Genomic DNA, 7,788 nt, shown 5'->3' on the forward strand with positions numbered 1-7,788 from the left:
GTCAGTTACATCACTAGGTGGGAGCAGGGTGCAGGAGACAACCATTAGCTGAATGCAGCAAAAGGTTCCACCATAGGGACATTTAAACTCAACAGCATCAACTACTTGCAATCCAGTAACGAATCTAAGCACTTCTCTGTTCTGCATGCGTTGATCTGCACAATTGGTTTGCTCTTTGTTGTGTGAGTATTGGGGAAGTCTTCCTTTTGGAGCCATGTAAACAAAACCCCACAGAGGATGGGGAGTTGGTACTTTGCCACACTGGCAGCAGCCAGCCCACCTGAGAGCTGAGGACTCACTGTGTCCTCTCAGAGTGGGAACAGTCGGGTTAGCATCCTATCTCAAGATCCAGGCATTTGCTGACATGTCAATACATTCTGACAATCCACATGTTTTATGCTAAGCAATGATTTCATCCTCTCCGTGAGGGATTAATTGTTTTTAGTCCCACTTAGCTGATTTGTGGTATCTGGCTGAAAGCATGTGCTACAGGATTATGCTGATGCTTCCTTGCCCTTTTTTTAATTTTTTTTTTTTGAGGGGGGGGAGGCCTTTAAGTCCTTGTGGTGTGTTGTCTTTTGTTTCACACAGTGTCCCACCCTGCATCCCCAAAGCTATGACATCTCCTCCAAGGTAATAGGGAACTTGTCCCTCTATGTTCTCTGGCACAAAGAATTGGGCTATGCTGGAAATAAAAAGATGCTTTAAAAGTCAGAGTTTTAAAAGGAAAAAGAAAGGCTTTAGGGCTGGCATCCTGTCTCACAGCATCCTTTGCATGGCCTCTGCAGGGGAAAGTTGTTATGCTGTGGACCCCAATGCTCCTGGCCAGTTGTGAAACATCACTTCTGGTTGAGCTTGGGAGAAGAACTTCTCTTTTGGGGAAAAAAAAAAAAAAAAAAGGCAAAGCATTCTTTTCTTGACAACTGCAAAACTGTGATTTGTTCTAAATCTCATTTCAGAACTGCAATTTTTTCTAAATCTTCTTTCTCATCCTCGCAAATGTTTGGGATTTCTTTGGCCCCAGATGGAAGTAGTCAGTTCAGACAACTCCACGGCCCCTCTTTACCCCAGCTCCGTGAGTGACTTCACTCCCTGTGAACAGGGATGGGTGCACTAAGGGACTTGAGGAGGTCAGGGCAGACAGGGTTACTGCCCACCTCTGGCTCCTGCAGTACCCTAATAAATCCCAGTTGGCCTAAGAGAGTATTTTGGCTGGTACTTTGAGAAGACAGTGGGTGAGGGGTAAATGGGCTGCTGATGAGGTATGTCTTTAGCAGCATGACCTGGACAATGCCACCAACATTAAGGCCCCAGACAATGGTTTTTATTGACAGCTTTCTTCTATGTTTGCTGTGTGTACGAATTTTGAAAAGCAAGGAGGGATGGAAGTGGGGAGGCAGCTCTGCCTCAGCTTTGGATCCCCAAGGGCTCTAAACTCTACTTCTCTACCAGCTCGAGTGCTGTATCACTTTGGGAACTTGCCAGCTAGGATCTGGGAGAGGCAGTTTCTCTGCAGGGCGATGGGAAGCAGCGTGTGGAGACAGCAGTCTTCACAAGGAAGACTGACTCCTGAACTGGAAACATCCCACTGCTTGGGACAAGGTGGTAGGGCCTGGGAAGTGCTAGCAAGGAAACCACAAACTTACTGCAGTGATGGGCCTGCAGCCATGGAGGGCCAACAGGACAAATCTGACTGTATTTCAACATTCCTGGTGGATGAGGTAGCCCCATGGGGAGCTTGGCCGTAGTAAGCCATGGAGCACAAAGATGCCTTCCTCACACGTCCCCAGCCACGATGAATCATGGCAGCTCTGACCAGGAGCTGTGGCAGAGCTACATCCAACCTCCAGCACCCAACAGGGCTCGGTAATAAAGAGCTTGAAGAAATGGTTTTACCAGCACCAGACCATGGTCCAGCCAGGGAGAGGTCTCCACAGGGCAGCCACCTGTCAAATTCCACTTGCACAGGCAGGAGGCTGAAAGACAAGCTCAACCAGAAGCTGTTTTCTCAAAAGAAATTGTGTCATCTTGGTGTCCCTAGCTGCCCTGGGCCAGTAGCCCCAAGGACTTGGGGACATGCACTGACTATAGGAAACTTCCTCCACACGTGTCAAGTTAATGCCCTACGGTCCCACTGAGACAACACTTCAGACAGAAAAACTGGAGGAAAGAAACCCCACAAGATCAGTAGCTTTAGGCTGGCATCTGGGTACCATCCAGAGATTAAAGTGGTGAGAAATGATGGATGAGATGATGGGCTTGCATAGCTCTCAGCAGGTTGTCTGAATGCTGCGGAAGGCTGTTTCGACCTGGGAACACAGGAAGGACATTTCAAAGGATTGTAAAAGATCTAGTCCACAATTTGGGAACTGCCAACATCCTCACCTGCTTTTTAAGGAAAGGGGGTTTGAAGTAGTGGGAAAGAATCACCAGACTGCAAGAAGCTGCGCCGGGGAAGGGCTGGAGTTTTAACCTCAGAAACCAGATGTTACAAAAAGTCAGAAAGCTCCCCCAGCCTGGAGGAGGCATGGAGGTTTGTCTGGACCGAGGCACACACATATCTGGACGTCTCGAGCAATGGCTCCTCTCCACACGGTGTGAAGAGCACTGCCTTCTCCCACCCCGTTCTTCTGTGGGAACCTGCAATGGTTGGACTGCTCTTGAACACGTTAGTGACCCTACTAGGTTTGATTCAGCAGCTTTTGGAGGTTGTAAATTAATGGCAGGCTAAATCAGGTATTCTGGCACAGGAGCGGGGTGTATCTCTATCAGGCAGGGCTGGGAAATCCAGAAGTGCTGCAGGCAATGCCTGCCAGTGCTTTCTAAAGCACACTTTCCAAAAACATGCCTTGAGGGGATAGATTCACAGCCCACAAACCCCAGCATGTCCTTAAGCCCAGAAAGAAGAACAAGACCAGAGAGGCTGTCAGTTGGCTTGCTGCACGGCTGTACAAGTCAAGGACCTGGAGTCATGGCTGTAGGAACAGCACCCCAGGACCATCCGGGCACAGCTCTGGAGACACCAGCAAGGCAGCATGAGAACAACAGGAATCATGCAGCAAAAAACACAGGAGTGCCCTCATCCAAATAAAAGGACGAGTCAGCTGGTGCAGCAGGAGCCAGAACCAGCTGTCCCACTGAGCCAGCTCTGCCCATCCTCCTGGACACTCCTGGGGACGGAGCACCTTCCCAGCCAACACTGTGGGCATGGGAAGAGGGAAGGGAAGCAGGAGGCCCAGCCAGGCATCGCACCGCTTCGACTGGAGGCAAACAAGCTGGATACCGGGAGGACGGCTGTTGTAAAGTGGGGTGAGTGTAGCCCCAGACTGCTGGTGTCGATCCAGGGCACGGTCACATTTAGGGGTTGCATAACCCTTCCTAAGTACTGTACATGATGCTGGGCTCTACTCCTTATTCTTCCTTAGGAGGCAAGGAGCAGAGGGCCCTGGTTTTATAAATTGTTGTCACTGAAAACCAGCAATATTAGAATTTGGTGGCCATTTGTTGCTAGTTTTCAACAGAACAGCAGCCAGCACTTACTGAATTATGTGGGGAGTAGAGAACCACGCTTCCCTCTAACTTCCCTGGGAACCAAGAACTGGCAAGGATCCTCCCTCTCTGCAGGTGACGCTGCCGCAGCATCCTCCATGATCAGAAAGAGAAAGAACCGAGGAGGAGGAAGCCAGCTTGCTGAGAAAAGGGTAGCGGGGAGACTTGCAGGCCAGTCAAGGAAAAAGAGAAAGCACGCTGCATAATTGGAACAAGCCATCATGAAAACAATCCCAAACTTAATTCACTTGGATGGGACTTCACATGATGCTTAGAAGAATTAGCACTTTATCTTTGCAGACACAAGAAGCAAGAACTTGTTCTGCCATTGTGCAGTCACCAGTTGCCTTCTCCCCCCCCCTTTTTTTTTTGAAGAACGAGCAAAAGAGGTGTCTTTACAGCTCGCCATGGGAACTGCAGTTGTGGACAAGGAATGGCTGGTATGTCCTCGGGATGTCAGTCTCTAGCAGGTGGCCAGAAGGACACAAACCCTCTACCCAGGGCCAGCCTGGATCCAGCTGTGCCCCACTCCTGAACACCTGGAAGCCAGGCTCCCTATCAGGGTCACCCCTCAGGCAGTGACCCTCCAGTACCCCCATAGGGGAAACCTTGCTTCGCCGCTCACCCAAAAGAGATCATCAAAGGAACCGGAGTGACTTTTTTTGAGAGAAGCGGTTACAACTGGAGGGCTGCAGTTAACCGTGGCCAAGCTTTTCCATTGTTATTTTACAGCTGCTTGATGTTCTGAAAGATATTTAGAAAAATGACTTTAACTGTCCTGTGCCAAACTGGGCGAGGGTGAAAAAAAAAAGAAATTTGGCAGACATGTTATTCATTCAGCATGTAGTTTGGATGACGTCCAGTGACTAACACAGGAGTTTTAACTGATCTGGGAGACTAAAAACCATTCACAAATAATTTGATTTAGGGTCACTGTGATTCCTTTTTATAAATAATTTTCATTGAGAAGTATTTTTTTAATTAGGATCGACAGACCTAATAGCAACTCTATTGTGTGCACAGTTCATCATTCCTGTCTTCATAAATGACTTACATATGTGGTGTGCTAGTTTCTTGTTCACTGCACACGATGGGGCTTGTTCACGGGGCAACCAACGCCTCGCAGACAGTGCACAAGCCATGCTGAACTCCTCTCTCCAAAGGCACGCTCTGAAGAGGACCCAGATGCAAAGCAAAGGAAGCTTTCACCGTCCTGTAATATGGTCCAGTTCAGGGGCTGGTCTAAGCCTTTGCACAACTTCAGACATCCCCATGTGGCTGTAACTGCCTTCTAAATGCTCTGGCTCTGAGAGATGGTAATGGGAACTTTGCTTTGATTGCTTTATTGCTCCAAGCCCCATCATGGCTCAGGAAATACTCTGAACCAGAATACGCTCCTTTTTCCACAGCGGGAGCACTGAACAAGGACTGGACCAGAGCAAAGGTCTGACACATCCTGGCAAAAAGCTGTGTCCAGTGGCAAGTCTAAACTCAGTCACCTCCTAATCCAGCAGATCACCCAACTAAGCCTGAATAGATCTGGGAAGACTGCAGGAGAATCCGGACAGCGGATGGGAGAAGGATGGCTCGGCAACTCGAATGCATCTTCCTTGGCAACATCCTCCGTGTGTGACAGCCTTTTCTTTGACTTGCACAATAACAATTGCACCCCAGCCACTTTCGTTACTAATCTTATCTGTTGTTTGAATGGCTTTTAGGTTCCCTCCTGTGATTATAAATGTTCGTACAAGTTCTTGGAGTCAGCAGAGTTGTTGTTTTGTAGCTGAATAACAGGCTTGGGCTCCAAAATTTGAGATGCTCGCTGTAATGATCAGATATGTTCTTAAAAGCCCTCCGAATTGGATTTTGAAACAAAAGGCCCATTGATCTTAAGCCTGAAATCCCAGCCACGGCTCTGAAAACCTTCTCCCCTGTCTTTCAGAGGAACTGAAACTGGTGCGATAAAGGAGAACTACAACAGTCAAAGAAAGGAGGATTTATCTTACAAGAGGAAACTACCAAAAGTTGGTCTTATTTAGACTACCAGAACAGGGGCTGAAGGGGATATAATTGCTACTGAGAGACATGTGGAAGGGGAGAAAACATGAGAAAACCTTGCGAAAGCTCCAAGCCAAAAGCTGTGGAGGTGTAAAGAAGCCATTGATACATTCAGGCTGGGGATGAACTGATTTCTGATTTTCAGAGCAAAGAGGTGTGGGATGGGTTTCAGCAGAACCCACAGAAGCAGCCCAGCGTCAAGCCTAATAAACATATGGGACATATTGATACGACTGCAACAGCAAGGGAAGGCAGCGTGTGACCCAGGAGGTCCCTGCAAGATCCCTACCCAGTCTTTGGCCATCAGTACCTGGACAAGGTATGAAGAGATTCCCCTGGCTCCCGCATTTGTCCATTGCCTTTGTCCTGTTTTGCACCTTGTCTCATTCAAGCAGTCATCCCAGGCTTGTCTTGGCCACGTTTTCTTGTTTTAGCGCTGGGCAGACCTAGCATGGCAGCACAGCCACAGCCAGCTGCCCAGGAGGGGCTGCTATGGTAGAGCTCCTATTGAAAAAGGTTGCTCGTTGGGAAGAAAAAACACATTTTTTGCTTTGTTCTGGTTACTTAAATAAGCAAATGCTTGTATTCAAGCCAAATTCAGACTCAAAATCAGAGTATTCAGTAGTCGCTGTGACTAGCAACACAGAATGACGCTGAGCAAGCAGGGTCCCACCGACACCATCCCACCAAAGGAGAAATGTTGGCAGGTCTGTTCCTGGGATCACCAGCATCCACCTGGAGTGCATCCACTCTGGAAGCAGTAATCCTGGCCTGCATCGGGGAGGAAGAATAACCTCTGCTGCTGGCTGCACTTGACCAGCATCGTCACCACCAGCAATTCTCACCCCACCGCAGTCAGTGACAGACCGGCCACATGCTTCTTGGGTGCCAGGTTTTCACCAAATGCATTTCCTCAGCAGTTACGTATTTCCCAGCTCAACCGCATGAATAAAGCAGTGGATTAGACTCCATAAGGATACCTGCTGGGGTTAGCAAGAGGTGTCACGGTTAGGCCTCGGTTAGGGTTGTTTAATGTCATTTGCCTTCAAGATAAAAAGAGCAAATCGAGAGACAGGGACTGCCAGAGCATCAGCCCTCAGCCTGCCACAGGGGTGCAGCACGGCGATGCTGGCCTGGCCACGCACGCTCTCGCGTTCGGGCCGGCTGAAAATGAAACGTAGCATCCGTGTAGCACCGCGCGTCCCAGGCATGCAGGGCATTTCTGCAAGCCAACAGCCAGCTGCTGCCAGCTTGCAAGCTGCAGCTCACCGCAGCTCCGAAACATCACTTCTGTATTAGAAGGAAACCGTTTTCCTCTCTGTTTTCTTTTTTTTTTTTAATTAGCCATGGAGTCACTAATATCCAAGGCTTTAATAGTAACGATGGGGCAGACTGGGGGTTCCTCCCATGATACCTAAGCAACTTCTAAGACACGCAGATGTCTTAGCAATTTACTCTCCTTCTCCTCTGTGAACGCATATGTTATTTCCTCCATCGCAGAGCACATCCTGGGGGCCACCGCGAAATCTGCCTCGTAGCACGACTGCCTTGTGTAATGCTGGCACGTTTTTGGGGATGCTCAGGGTAGAGTGATGCCCTCCTTGCAAGTCAGCACTCGCTGTGCTGGAAGCGGCAGGTGGGGAAGCAGGCAGGGAAGGGACTTTTAGCCAAACCCAGCCTGCCAGTTTGCTTCCCGGCCCCCAGCACCGGCAGAAAGCATCCTCACTTGGGCTGGCGCTGGCTTGGGATTCGAGATTCGGGATTCAGAATTCCGGGTTCAGTAACAAGGACTGGAAGGGAAGAGATCTCCTCCAAAACCCACCAGCAGAAAGCAGCAGCAGTTGCCTAAAAAGCAAAGCTGGGAGGGGATGCTGGGGGGGGCAGCCTGCCCCGTCCCCTGCCCGCAGCTCTGCCCGCCGGCAGCTGCCCCCTCCGCGCCGGTCGCCATCCCCGCTCCGCTCCCGGCGCCGCGCCACAGACGTATTAATTAATCACTTTCCTCCGCAGCCCCGAATACACCCGTATCCCCCCTCTCCGCTCTCCCACCCGGGAAGCCCCTCCGCGCAGCGAGCGCCGCACCGGGATGGGATGGGGGGGCGCTGGCGGACCCCGCTCCTCCCCGGTCGCCCCTGCGGTCTCGTCCCGGAGCATCCCTCCCGGGGAGCCCGACGGCGCGTCCCG

Source organism: Haliaeetus leucocephalus, unplaced genomic scaffold, assembly GCF_000737465.1.
Source record: "Haliaeetus leucocephalus isolate CR32 unplaced genomic scaffold, Haliaeetus_leucocephalus-4.0 Scaffold199, whole genome shotgun sequence".
Lineage (NCBI taxonomy): Eukaryota > Metazoa > Chordata > Aves > Accipitriformes > Accipitridae > Haliaeetus > Haliaeetus leucocephalus.